The sequence below is a fragment of the Cnephaeus nilssonii genome (assembly GCF_951640355.1).
Source record: "Cnephaeus nilssonii genome assembly, chromosome: 13".
NCBI lineage: Eukaryota > Metazoa > Chordata > Mammalia > Chiroptera > Vespertilionidae > Cnephaeus > Cnephaeus nilssonii.
The window spans coordinates 48,152,098-48,166,352 of NC_137084.1; the positions used below are offsets into that span (position 1 = coordinate 48,152,098).

Consider the following 14,255-nt stretch of genomic DNA (forward strand, 5'->3'; position numbering starts at 1 on the left):
TGACAGCAACCCCAGTCACTTTTAAACAGTCCTAACCATGAGAAAGTCACTGGAGGTATGCTCAAGTCCCCTTCCACGTGACAGGCTTTGCCAACCACCAACAGTGAGTATGGACGAGGAATAAAGCAACATTTTCACTGAACACTTCCAGGGAAGTAAGCTCAGTGTTTAGCACTTAGCACACATGTTTCCATGGCACCCTTAAAAGAGCGCAGCGCAGTAGGCTTCCTATCACCATGTGTCACTAAGGTGCAAGGAGGCTGAATACCATCCACACAGTCACAGTTTGTATATAAAGCAGAGGGGATTCAAAAATGAGGTCTGCCTGATTCCATGGCCACCTTTCCCTCCATACATCCATCCATATACCCTCTATCTATCCATTCATGCATCCATACATCCATACATCTACACACCCATCCATCCAGCCAACCATGTATCCATCTATCTATCCAATCATATATACATATATCCACCTATCCATCCATCTATCCATCTTTCCATCCATCTACCCACCCACCCATCTATCCATCCAACCATCTATTCACCCTTCCTTCCACCCATCCTTCCATCCATCCATCCATACACCATCCATCCAACAAACATTTTTTGAGAACTTACTATGTATCAGGTATTGCTCTGGATGCAGAAGAATACAACTTTCCACTCTACCGCACCATTTCCCATCACCGTTTTTTTATTTGTTTTTAGGCTAAGACACCTAAACATTTTCAGCTGATATTTATGTGGTCAGTTTTTAGGACCTGCTCCTTCCCTGACTTGCTGGGATGAATAGATGTCAACACCCTTATTATAGTTATTGCCCAAACTGGAAGGTGATCTTTGAACAGAGCCTGGTGGCTGGGAGTGTCCCCTCCCTGACTTGGGCTCTTTCCTTTTATTGAGGGAGCCTTTTCTCATATCAACATTTCTGGTGGCTCTCCCACAAGTGATGTTTCAACTAAAACCATGAGAATTGTTTTCACAGCTACTGCCACTAAACCACATCTGGTCTTGGGATATTGAGTTTAAAGACCCAAGAAAATTGGAACTACACCTAATAGCCCTTGAGCCAATTCAATGTGCTCAGCATCTTATAAACACCCTAAAATTCATATTACTATATCCATTTTCCAGCAAGAAAAGTGAGGCTCAGCTTGGTTAAGTGACTAGCCTATGATTATTCAGTAAATCATGGAGCTGGGATATGAGCCCATGGCTGTCTGACTCCAGAGTTTATATTTCCCCCTATGAGTTTCACATTTATACCTGTTAAATTTTCTCTCCTTTGAGCAGGACTATTGCTTTGGACTATTGTCTTTGATCCAATATCCTGATGACACTTTCCGCCTTTCTTAGCACAAAAAAATGATCTAAGTCAGCTATAGATTCCAAGCATATCAATGCTGAGCACAGTAGACACCATTGGCTACCTAACTGGGCTTGTGGCAGAAAGTAAACCGAATGACAGCCCTATAAAAACAAGCACCAGAACCAATGAGCAGATCCCAGCCGCCTTCCAAGAAACGAACTGTTGCTAACCGGGAGAATGCCTTGCAGTGTCACATATAGTCCAGTAGGACTCAGCTGGACCTCAGTGTGTTCCTACCTGGAGGTCATCAACAATGTCTCTGAACGTGACTGTCCTGGGTTGGGGCTGACTCCCCTGACCCCTTAGGCCAGGTGCCAGGGGATGCCTACACATCCACAGTGTGAGACACAGAAGGGTAACTATCATGACGGCCTCCAACCTGGAATCCCAGCATCCAGGCTCCCCTTCCTGACCCACTTTCCCTCTGTGCCCTCGGTACTTTCTAACACAGGGCCCTACTGTAAATCTTTCCCTGGCTGCCCATCCTTCAGGGTAAAATTCCATGCTCACTTTATGCTGATCCGAGGCCCCTGAGGAGGTGGCTCTGCATGTCTCCAAACATCCCCAGGAAACTACTCTACCCTGTAGTTTAGTATTTTCCAAGGTAGGTTCCAAAAAGGTCTACTCTTAAAAGATGATCTAGCCCAGCCAGTGTTGCTCAGTTGGTTGAGCATCGACCTATAAACCAGGAGGTCACAGTTCGATTCCCAGTACGGGGCATGCAGGAGGCAGCCAATAAATGATTCTTTTTCATTGATGTGTCTGTCTTTCACTCTCCCTCTCTGAAATCAATAAAAAATATATTTAAAAACAAACAAAAAGTGATCTAACTGTTCTGAGAAGTCAGTATGTCTAGAAAATACTGCAAAGGATTTTATGATCTTTTTTTTTTTTATTAAGGTATTATATGTGTACATATCTTACCATTGCCCCCCCCACCCCACTCCCATATATGGGATTTTATGATCTTGAAGAATCACAACAAACATTAGCATGTTGCATATGGCTAAAAAGTCCTGTTATGAAAAGACCTACTAGTAAACTTGAAGCCTGAATTTCTTATTTAGTGACAGAATCCCTTATCTGAATGACACTCATTAAAGTCCCCAGGGAAAGATGTTTTTGATTAGTTGGTGATGTCACTAACTTTCCACTGTGTCTTTTATGCCTTTAGGGGACGGCATTATGCTGTAGCCTCTGACAAATACCTTATTCTTTCACCACCTACAAAGTTCTTGTTCATACTTCAAAGCCTGGTTCAACTTACAACTCCTCTGAAAAATATTCCTGTAAACTCCAGCCTTGATGTTGTTGTTCTTGCCTTGATAATAGCACTGATCGTAGAACTTGTCACAAGTCTGTCCCTCCCCAAGGACAGAAACCAGGCCTAATTCTTCTCTAGAAACACCATTGTCTGGCACAGGTCCTGAGCAGTGGTCTGTACTCATTTTGTGATGGGACATGAGTCCACGAATGAATGAGTGAATGAGTCCATATTCACAATGGGGATGTGGTTCGGCCTGGCCTTCTCCTTAGCAAGGCAACATGATCTCAAGGCAATGGCAGTCACTGTCAAAGACAGTCAACAGGTCACTTCAGGAAGATTTCAAATAGATGCCATCTTGCTTCATCACTGGTGTTGCTAGGAAACAGCTAGTTTGCTATAAGCCTGGTTGATTAGCATGGCGATGAAGACACACAGTAAGAAATGGCTATGTCTTCTCATTCTGCCCAAACCAGCCATCAGCACATTGCATCAATTTCTTATTCAGCTTAGGTGGAAAGGTAAAGTTTAGAAGATTGAAGACCCGCAAATGCTTCTCAAAGGACCTGGAGCAGAGCTTCTGAAACATGGCAGTGACTCCGCAAGCACTGAGGCTACACAGGGACATACTTAATTCCACCGTAGTCTTTCACTTCGGACCCTGTGCATCTTGGCCTGAGAGTAGCCTGGAGGTGAGACAGTCTGGGAAAGATGGTGCTCAAGAGAAGGAGCTCTAGATGCCTGCAACTCCCTCCGCTGACTGTCAATGATAAAAACCCAGGCATTGGAGTGACTCAATCTACCTGGAGGAGTGGGAGGGGCTTCCTAAGGCTTTCAAAGAGTAAGCAGGAATCACTGGACTATTATGGGATCAGGTCTTACAGACAGCAGACTGCGGGCTCCCTTTCCAGGGAACTGTCTTAGGGGCCACTTCCTCCAAGAAGCCCTCTTTGCTGATTCCCCGTGTAAACTCCCAGAACAGTGTGTTAGGCTCCATCATGGGGATTATCACCGGTTTATAGATGGGGAACCTGCATCTCCGAGTGGTCACACTGAAAGTAATTAACAGGCCAGGACCTGAAACCAAGTCTGAGTGATATATGTCCTATGATATTAGCTAAATCTTAATGAAATAGGAAACAAACCCATGTAACTTGTAATTTTTGGAGATTTTCCCCTCCGATATGGAATCGTCTTGAGGGGTGGGAGGGAAGCACGGTTTGGTCCACAAAGCCCCACAGTATAGTCATGGAATCTGGTTCCAGACCCTTCTCTGCCACTAACTAGCTATGTTGTTTTGAGCAAATCTCTGCCCTACTCTGGGCCTCTAGCTTCTGATCTGTTAAATAGGGATAATGAGAGCCATCCTGTACTCTTACTTCCCTGGGGATTGGATGACACATGGGAAGAGAACTTTAAAAAGCATAACACAATATGCAATACTCAGCACACAGTATGTACTCAGAAAGAATTGGCTGGTTGAAGGCTTGTTAGCTATTATTGCAATGCACTGAGGACCCTAGAGAGCCAGGATTGGGTTCCCACTTGGTTTCTACCACTTCGAGCAAATTACTTAATCTCTCTAAGCCTCATTACTTCCATCTGTAAAATGGGGATTATAATGGCCCTTGATAATATTGCTATAAAGATGCAATAGGTTAAGGTATGTGAAGATCCAGGCCCAATAGGCATGCAATATGTTTGAGTTTCTCTGCACCCTCTGCCCTCTCTCTCAAACCATTGGGAGGCAGAAGCAGCCTGCCAGCTGCCTGTCACTCCTGCTGGCCAGCTGCCCGGGAGGCCCCCAGCTGCTGGGATTGGCCAGTACGCATGGTGGCACTTACTCAATCATGCCCAGCAGGATGAAACAAACTGTAATTTCCAAAGCTGAGGCCTAGCCCCACTCAGGGACACAGCATGGAGCCACTTTGAAAAATCCACATTCAAGGCACAGTCTCCCTGGGCCCCAGGGAAACACAATAGCTAAGGGAACAAGGAGGTTACCCAGCTAATCGTCCCCCGATTAAAGCAACTGGCCTAAAGCCAGCCAAAGCTTAAGTTCTTTCAATAGCCTACAGCAATTCTCACACCTCACATCTGCACAGCACCTTAAGAATTACCAAAGGCCTCTCTGCAAACAGTATCCGTTCAATAAGTCCTTGCAGTGCACAGGGAATCAACATGCTAGGCATTTTCTTAAAAAATCTCATTTGATTGGCCAAGGGGACCAGGTGTGTACCAGATGTGTTATGGTGACTGCACACCACTACCACCACGCACAGCCAGCTGTGGTGTGTACTATGTGACCTGCCATGTGTTATGTCATGTGATCATGTCCTGTTATGATCACAGCCAAATGGACAGGGTGGGCACCTGTCCCATGGAGAGTCCAACCCTTTGCTGTTCAGTCACCTAGAGTTTGCCTTCCTTTGAGAACTGGGAACTGGATTTGGGGAACAGAGACTATGTAGTAAGCAGAAGAAAGAAAAACCAAAAGAAGTTACTAAGAATTATCAGGTTATCGAGAAGGGCAGGATGGCCAGTATGGGCCTTTGAAAGTCAAAGCTTTGTGAGACTACAAAAAAGGCAAAGGAAATGGGTGAGCAGAGAGGAAAACAGAGCAGAGATGCAGAGAGAAATAGGGCCACTAAGAGAGAGACCACACGGACTCCTTAGCACCTGCCAGCTTCCCGTTTTTGAGGCCTTGCTGCATTGGGGTTCTTGCTTTTGAACTCCCCAAAAGGTCCCTGCCACCCTTTCCCTGAGTTAGCTCGAGTGGGTTTCTCTTTCTTAGAATTAATGACCCTGAGCAGGACAGTACAAAGTAGGCACTGTTATCCTCACTCTGCAGACCATGAACCTGGGACACAGAGAGGTCCTGACACTTGTTGGCTTCTCACAGCTAGATCAGCATCTATCCCAAGTCAACGCCAGCCAGGTTCTCAGAACTCAAGTTCTATCCTCTCTCCACTGGACGAGTGCTTTTCAGACTGTACGAAGCCATGTGACAATGCACTGAGCCTGAGAGGAAAGAAGATACTAGACAGACAGATATTGTGATGATCTGTTTATCGTCTGTCCCTTCCACTAGAATGTAAGTGCTGAGAGGGTGGGGATGGAGTCATCTTATTTATTGCTGTCTCCCCACAGCCTAGAAGAGGGCTTGCTGCAGAATAGATGCTTTAAATTGTCAAAGGAATGGCTGAACCAATTAATCAGTCCCAGGACTTTCCGGCCACAATGAGAAGTAGGGGGGTTTGCATATCCTCACCCAAAGACAGCAATGAGTGCTGCTTCGTTTTGGATTCCAGATTCTGCTGGGGAAAATTTTCACTTCCTTCTCCCTTGGGAATTGTTTGTGAAAAGCAGCTGCTGCCAGTTTGGGTTCAACTGCAGGGCAGGTCTTGGAGTAAGGGATAGTGAATGACCTGCAGACCGTTGGGATGGACTGGGCCCTGACAGCCCCTCAGACAGCAGAGGCAAGAATTCCCACCATAGCATCTCCAACGAGTGACCTCTGCCCCTGCCCAAGTTGCCATGTCAGGGAGCGAAGGATTGAGGTCGTCCCTAACACCATAAGGCCACCCTGGCCAGTGAGATGTTGACTTTAAAGTAACTGTAACTTCTTTCCCCTTGGCCCTGGTGCCAGGCCTCAGGGTCTCATACAAGCACTCTAAGCTATCCTAAGTCCAGTATGGAATGAAAGTTGTTCTGGAATGGGTCTAGGGAGGCATGAATTCCAAAGCTGCTGGGTGACTTGGAACCAGTCACTTGATATCCCTGAAACCAAAAGGTCTGAAGTCTCTGGTCAAAACTGGGCTCTCCTCTCAGCTGAACCTGGGGCAAGTAGCTTTAGCAGAACCTCAGTTTCCTCAAATCTGAGAAAAGAAGAATTCCATCCAGCAGAGAAGTAACCTGCTCAGAGCATTCCAATGAGCTGTTGCTTTAAGGCTGGCCCAGAAGTCAGGGTTACTCTGCTGAGAGACTGCGTTTGCTTTGAGGCCCCAGGCTCTGGGCTGAGGATTGAGGTGGGAGATGAAGGCGCCTGCCTTGTAACCCTTTTCCAATCTCAGACACAACACAGTTGCAAAGCTGGGCTTGTGGTGCTGGGAGGATCCACGGCAGCCTGGTTGTCCCCAGACTCCAACTCCAGGGTCAGGAGAAAGGCAGAAGGCCAAGCAGGAGGGAGTTGAACGGGGCCATCCCATTCCACCACCCAGCGGAGAAAAGCCTCAATGGGCACGTGATGATGCGAGTGCCACTCACCAGCTGGGTAACCCGGGACAAATCAACTTGTCTTCTCTGAGCTTCAGTTTCCTTCTCTACAGACCAGGCTAGGACACCTGCCGGGACATTCCCATCACCATAAAGGTCAACATGGCAACCGTCAGAAAAGTCTTGGTCAACTGGTAAGTCTTCTCCCTTTAAAAGTATCTTGTCACAGTGTGGAAGCAGCTCTGCAGACTCCTCACCTGGTGCCAAGTTCAAGGGCTCCTGCGTACAGTTCCCCTTTGCATATGCCTCTCTCCCTGGGGTCTACTGTACAACTAACTATGGAATCCTTCTCACCACCCTGAGAAATGGACATTATTATTCCCATTTTACAGATGAAGAAGCTGAGATCCAGGGAGACTGAGCAAACTGCTGGGTCACACGGTTGCTGAGTGACGATATAACCCCAGGAACAGAGTGGTGGGGGTTGGGGAGAGAAGTGAAAGAGTAAGAGTAAAACAAAAAATTAAGAAAAGCCAACATTTAAAAAGGAAGATGGGGGAGCAGAGGGAGGAAGACGATGGGAAAGAAAAAGCAAAGAAGAAAAAATCGCTCTCCATACTAGAGGCCTGAGGGACACAAAGGGAAAGCTGGCAAGCTGCTCCCATGGTTGGCTGTGGCATTTGAGGCGACCCCCATGCCTAACTCTTACCCTACTACCCGCCCCTCCCCCCCTACCCCCAGGCCTGAGGAAGTGACAGGTCAGCAGAGCCGCTGAGCTGAGCTACAAAAGCCTCTGCCAGGGTGGTGAAAAACCGTTCGGAGATTTCCTCCGGCTTTAGAAATTGCTGAAATACAGAGGCCGCGATGGAAGATGAAGTGTCCTACAAAGCCAGGTTGGAATGGAATCAATTTCCCTGGGCCGACTTTTATGTCCTATTAGAAGAAATTGAAAAATTATTTCTATGGGAATGTCGCCTTGCCGGGCCACCTCTCCAGAAGTCATGGAGAAGGAAACTGGCTTGCAATGAAGGGCACTGGGTCTTGTCCTCCATCCCGGGAGCTGGGCCTCAACTCTGCAGCTGGGGAGTGGGGGACATGGGGCCAGGAGGGGCTGTTCTGTTAGGGTTTGGGGGCTGAAGGGGACGCCAATGAAAGGGAGACAAATGCGGCAGCCCCAGAGACCACCAGTTCCTGATGGCCAGACACAAACGCCCTCCAGCTGGAACATGATACCCTTGAGGCCGGCTAGACTGGGCCAGAGTGGAATGTCAGGGCTCCCTGGACAGGACGTCCCAGTGCAGAGAGGACGCCAGCAGCTGCTGCCTTACCACACGTGTTTGCTTCTAGGATCACAGCAGAAAAGGCCTGCCCACCCATTGTTCCTTTCCTCCCACCCCGTCTCCATTGCCATGAACTTCTCACCTCTTCCTAACCGTGGCGGGCTTTCCTTCCACGCCTGGTGCCTTTGCTGCCCCACGTTCCTCTGTTTGGATGTCCTCTCCTGCATGCCAGTCTGCAAACTCCTACTCATTCTTCAAGAACCAGCTGAAATGCACCTCCTGCCCTCCCTGCCCTGGGCAGGGTTGTTTCTGAATAATGCCCTGCCCTTACAAAAAACACTGTCCATGGGTAATCCCCAGAACCTGTGAATATGTTACCTTACCTGGCAAAAGGGACTTATCCTGGGTTATGCAGGCCGGCGCTATGTAAGGATGAGGGTCCTTATCAGAGCGAGGTAGGAAGATCAGAGTCAGTAGTAGGAGATGTGAAGTAAGAGGCCGGAGGGACACAAGGAAGAGACCAAGAAATGCGGCAGCCCCTGGAAGATGGCAAAGGCAAGGAGACGGATTCTCTTTTTAGGGTTTGGGGGCTGAAGGGACCTGCCAATCCCTTGATGTTAGCCCCGTGAGACCCATTTGGGGTTCCTGGCCTCCAGAACTGTCAGGGAATACATTTGTGCTGTTTTACGCCAGCAACTGTAAATGAATACACCTGGGCAGGGTTCACTTTCCTCCCCAGAGGTCCCCCAGACCTCCACATTCTGCTCAGATAACACATATGGAGTGCTTTCTATGTGCCGGGCCTATTGTAAGAGCCACACGTATTAGCTCACTTAGTCTACCACCCCCTGCCAGAAGGTACTGTCACCAACATTTCAGAGATGTGGGAACTAAAGCCTAGAGAGATTGAGCACTGTGCTGGAAGAATCCTAGAGGGAGCTGGAACTTGAACGCAGGACTTCCTGTCTGGTAATCACATATTTAAATGTCAGTCTCTTCCACTAGAAAGTAGGGATGCAGGGTAGGTATTGGATGGCCTCTTCGTCCTCTTTGCCTGGCCCAGGCCTGGTCTAACAGAGGCTCCGCCTTTGGATGAGTAAACATCTGAAACGGGGCTTCCTAATCCCAGCCAAGAGCTATTTTTTGTTCATTAAACCCTCTTGTGTGAAGGATGGAGAAGCTGGGATATCTGCCCTTGGAAACTAACATTTGTAATCAAGCTCGATTATGTGTAACAGTCACATAAAGCACTTTTTATTGCTGTGCATTTGCTAGGCACTTGCTTGCCTTCCAGTGACATGGTAAAGTGCAGGGAGTCCAGGATTTAGAGTCAAGAACCCCCCCCCCCCCCCACAGATGAGTCCCCACAAGTGCATTCCCTAAACCTCAGTTTCTTCATCTATAAAATGGACTCAGTAAAAGCACTGCTGAAGTGGCACTGGGGAGCGTAAAGGAAGATGTGCACACCAAGCACTGGGTGCCTGTGACCATGCTCTTGTGCTCTAAGCCTCCAGGTAAAGCTGTGCGGATGGCTGGTCTCCCCCAGTCGCAGATGAGGAAACAGACCCCCACAGCTGAGACAGCACTCCACTACGACACACACACACACACACACACACACACACACACACACACACGACACAGACGGCGGTCTGACCTGAGTCCCATGGGGGCTGTCCGAGCAAGGTGCCGCCAGAGGGCAGATGACAAAGGTACTCTTGGGCTGAGAGGATGGGACAGTTTCCCAGAAGGCCCGTCTGTGACTGTCATAGACAGGTGTGGCTTTGATGGAGCAAGGAGAGAGGAGGGCATTGAGGGAGTGCGGGTGGGCTGAGCAAAGGCATGGAGGAGAGAAGGCCCAATCAGAAGGGGAGGCTCTGAGAAAGAGGAAGCCTGGGTTTTGGGGCAAAGGCCACCTGGGGTTTGAATGGCCAGGAGGCGGGGGGAGGGGATGGTAGAGAGCAGGGGAGTGAGTGCCTGAGAGAACAGTGAGGCCACAGCATCCCAAAAGTGTGAGGAGCTCCCATCCCTGGCTGCACAGAAGAATCACCTGGGGAGTTTTCAAAATCCCAGTGCTCGCCACGCTCCAGTCGATTAGGTCAAACTCTGCAGAGGTGGGACCCAGGTATTTGTCAAAGCCCCCAAAGGTAAGGGCAAGGCTCAGAAGCTCTGCTCCAGGCCTCGGGGCCAGGGCCCAGATGCCACCTGCAGTCACCTGGGTTCTGATGTGGCTACCCACCTTCCGCCACCAGTGCGGTTCAGATCCTGCCCTTCCCCCGCCCACGCCCTCCAGCCCGGAACCTGATACCTCACTTCCTGTCCTTGGCCTGAATTAGGACTGTGAGGGGGTGGGGGGTGTCTGTGCAGTTGTTTGAGGATAAGGTTCCAACAGCCTCCTTCCTTCCCTGTGCAGGCTACACAAAGTCTCAATGGCTTGGTGGCCCTGTCCTGGGACACTCCAGCACTTGACGGGGGGGGGGGGGGCTGGGGAGTGGTGGGCTCCTGAGGCCTCAGCACCCAGCTCACCTTCCGCTTCACTGAGGCCTCTCTGTGCCTGGCCCCCAGCATGAGTGGCCTGGGAACAAGGGCGTAGGAATGGGGAGCTTTTCCTACTGGCCCTGGAAAAAGAAATAGCATTTATTTATCACTTGGTTTGTGCTATCTATGCATGCTAGTTAATTAATCCTTATTACACCTTTTGAAGCAGATGTTTGAAATCATCCTTTTCTACAAATGAGAACTCAGAGGCTCAGGGAGCTGAAGTGACTTAGCCTAAGGTTTAACAAATGGGAAATTTTAGAGCCGGGTCCCATTCCCAGGTCTACTGACTCCAGATCCCACCTGTACAATGGGGACAGCATCATTTCCTCCTTCGTAGGGGTACTGTGAGCATTAAAAAAGTAGCATATCTTAATACCTTAATCAATAAAGAAAGAAAAAAATCAGAAAAAAGTAGCATGTCAACTTGCATATAACATAGCAAATAGAGTGTTCACCATTCAGCAGATGCTTGATAAAAATGGTCCCGATTTGCTTTTTAAAAAATGACTCCTAGTTAATGTGTAGGTGGTGTGAAGAGATAGTATAGCCAAGTTTGAAAGAAAAAACAAATGGATCGAGACCAGGGTATTCTTTTCTCCCCAACTCCACTTTGAATCTTTCTTCTCTGAGCTCTCTGACAAAACCAATGGGCTTGTTACCAACTCTAATTAGCTTTTGTCCTGGCATCCAATCAATAACAAGATGTCTCAGGCTGGCCATCTGGGGTGCTTGGGGGGAAGCGGAAGGCAGGGCTGCTTCCTAGGCAGACGCCTGGGTCTGCAAAGGCCTGCCTCCCCTCAGATGGCATAGAGAACACATGCGAGGCCTTGGGCACCCCAGACATTGCCCGGCTTTATTCAGAGATGCTGCTATTACTGTCTCTCATTTCTGATGTTCAGTGTTTTCTTCCTATTTTCAGCCTGTATCCCATCAGTAGGGCATCCCGGATCCCACTGTAAAAAAAGGTGTCACAAATGTCCTCAGATTTAAGTTCCTGGCATGGGGTAAAAATTTGTTGAATGAACATGTTAACACTACTTATAGCCCAGGTAGTATGGCTCCATGGTTGAGTGTTGACCTGTAAACCAGGAGGTGACAGTTCGATTCCTATTAGGGGTTGTACAGAAGGCAGCCAATCAATGATTCTCTCTCATCATTGATGTTTCTATCTCTCTCTCTCCCTCTCTCTTTGAAATCAATTTAAAAATATAATTTAAACAATCGATTCCACAGAAATACAAACGATTATGAAAAAATACTATGAACAACTCTATTCCAACAAAATGGACAATCTAGATGAAATGGACATATTCCTAGAAAAATACAAGCTCCCAAAACTCAACCAAGAAGAATAAAAAAACCTGAATAGGCTGATAACTACTGAAGAAATTGAAACAGCGATCAAAAATCTTCCAGCAAACAAAAGCCCTGGTCCGGATGGCTTTACAGGGGAGTTCTACCAAGCATTCAAAGAAGAACTAAAACCTATTCTCCTCAGACTATTCCAAAAAAAATTCAAGAGAAAGGCACACTTCCAAGCTCTTTCTATGAAGCAAGCATTACCCTAATCCCAAAACCAGATAAAGACACCACAAAAAAAGAGAACTACAGGCCAATATCCTTGATGAACATAGATGCTAAAATCCTCAACAAAATTCTAGCAAATCAGATTCAGCAATATATTAGAAAGGTCACACACCATGACCAAGTGGGATTTATACCGGGGATGCAAGGATGGTAAAATATCCGCAAATCAATAAATGTGATACATCACATAAACAAACTGAGAGACAAAAATCACATAATCATATCAATTGATGCAGAAAAAGCATTTGACAAAATTCAAACACCCTTTCTTGATAAAAGCACTCAGCAAAGTGGGAATAGAGGGATCATACCTCAACATAATAAAAGCCCTATATGACAAACCTACAGCCAACTTCATACTCAATGGGCAAAAACTAAACTCATTTCCCCTAAGAACAGGAACAAGACAAGAATGCCCACTTTCACTACTCCTATTCAAAATAGTACTGGAAGTGCTAGCCATAGAGATCAGACAAGAAGAAGAAATAAAAGGCATCCACATTGGAAAAGAAGAAGTATAACTGTCCTTATTCGAAGATGACATGATACTATACTTAGAAAACCCCAAAGATTCCATCAAAAAACTACTAGACCTAATAAATGAATTTGGGAATGTAGCAGGATACAAACTTAACGCCCAGAAATCTATGACCTTTTTACACCAATAATGAACTCACAGAAAGAGAAATGAAAAAAACAATACCATTTACCATTGCACCAAAAAAATTAAGATACCTAGGAATAAACTTAACCAAGGACGTAAAAGACCTGTACTCGGAGAACTACAGGACATTGAAAAAAGAGATAGAGGAAGACATAAACAAATGGAAGAACATACCATGTTCATGGATTGGTAGAACCAACATCATTAAAATGTCCATAGTACCTAAACCAATCTATAAATTCAATGCAATAACTATTAAAATACCAATGGCATATTTCAAAGATCTAGAACAAACTCTACAAAAATTCATCTGGAATAAAAGAAGACCCCACTATCCTGAGAAAGAAGAACAAAGTTGGAGGGATCACAATACCAGACATCAAACTATATTACCAAGCCATGGTTCTCAAAACTGCCTGGTACTGGCACAAGAACAGACATATAGACAAATGGAACAGAATAGAGGACACAGAAATGGACCCAAGCCATTATACTCAATTAATATTTGACAAAGGAGGCAAGAGCATACAATGGAGTCAAAACATCCTCTTTAATAAATGGTGCTGGGAAATTTGGTCAGATACATGCAAAAAATTAAACTAGATCACCAACATACACAAAAACAAACTCAAAATGGCTAAAGGATTTGAACGTAAGACAGGAAACCATAAAAATCCTACAAGACTCTATAGGCAGCAAAATTGCAGACATATGTCGTAGCAATATCTTTACAGACACAGATCCTAGGGCAAGAGAGACTAAGGAGAAAATAAACAAATGGGACTACATCAAAATAAAAAGCTTCTGCACAGCAAGAGAAACCATCAACAAAACAACAAGAAAGTCCACTGCATGGGAGAACATATTTGCCAATGTTATCTCCGATAAGGGTTTAATCTCCAAAATTTACAGGGAACTCATACAACTTAACAAAAGGAAGATAAACAACCCAATCAAAAAATTGGCAAAGGACCTAAATAGACACTTTTCAAAAGAGGACATTCAGAAAGCCAAGAGATACATGAAAACATGCTCAAAGTCACTAATCATCCAAGAGATGAAAATCAAAACAACAACAACAACCACCTCACAACTGTCAGAATGGCTATTATTAACAAATCAACAAATGACAAGTGTAGGAAAGGTTTCAGAGAAAAATGAACCCTTCTTCACTGCTGATGGGAATGCAGACTGGTGCGACCATTATGGAAAACAGTATGGTGTTTCCTCAAAAATTTAAAAATAGAACTGCCATTTGACCCAGTAATACCACATCTAGGAATATATGCCAAGAAAACAAACACCAATCAGAAAGGATATATGCACCCCTAT

General features: G+C 46.3%; 1 protein-coding gene across 1 annotated transcript in view; it reads right to left on the reverse strand.

The window, feature by feature from the left end:
• LOC307110147 (teneurin-4-like) overlaps window positions 1–14,255 on the reverse strand; it is a gene marked incomplete at its 3' end in the record, with an annotated part of 366,426 nt that overhangs the window by 246,652 nt on the left and 105,519 nt on the right. The gene's annotated exons all lie outside the window — the stretch shown is intronic.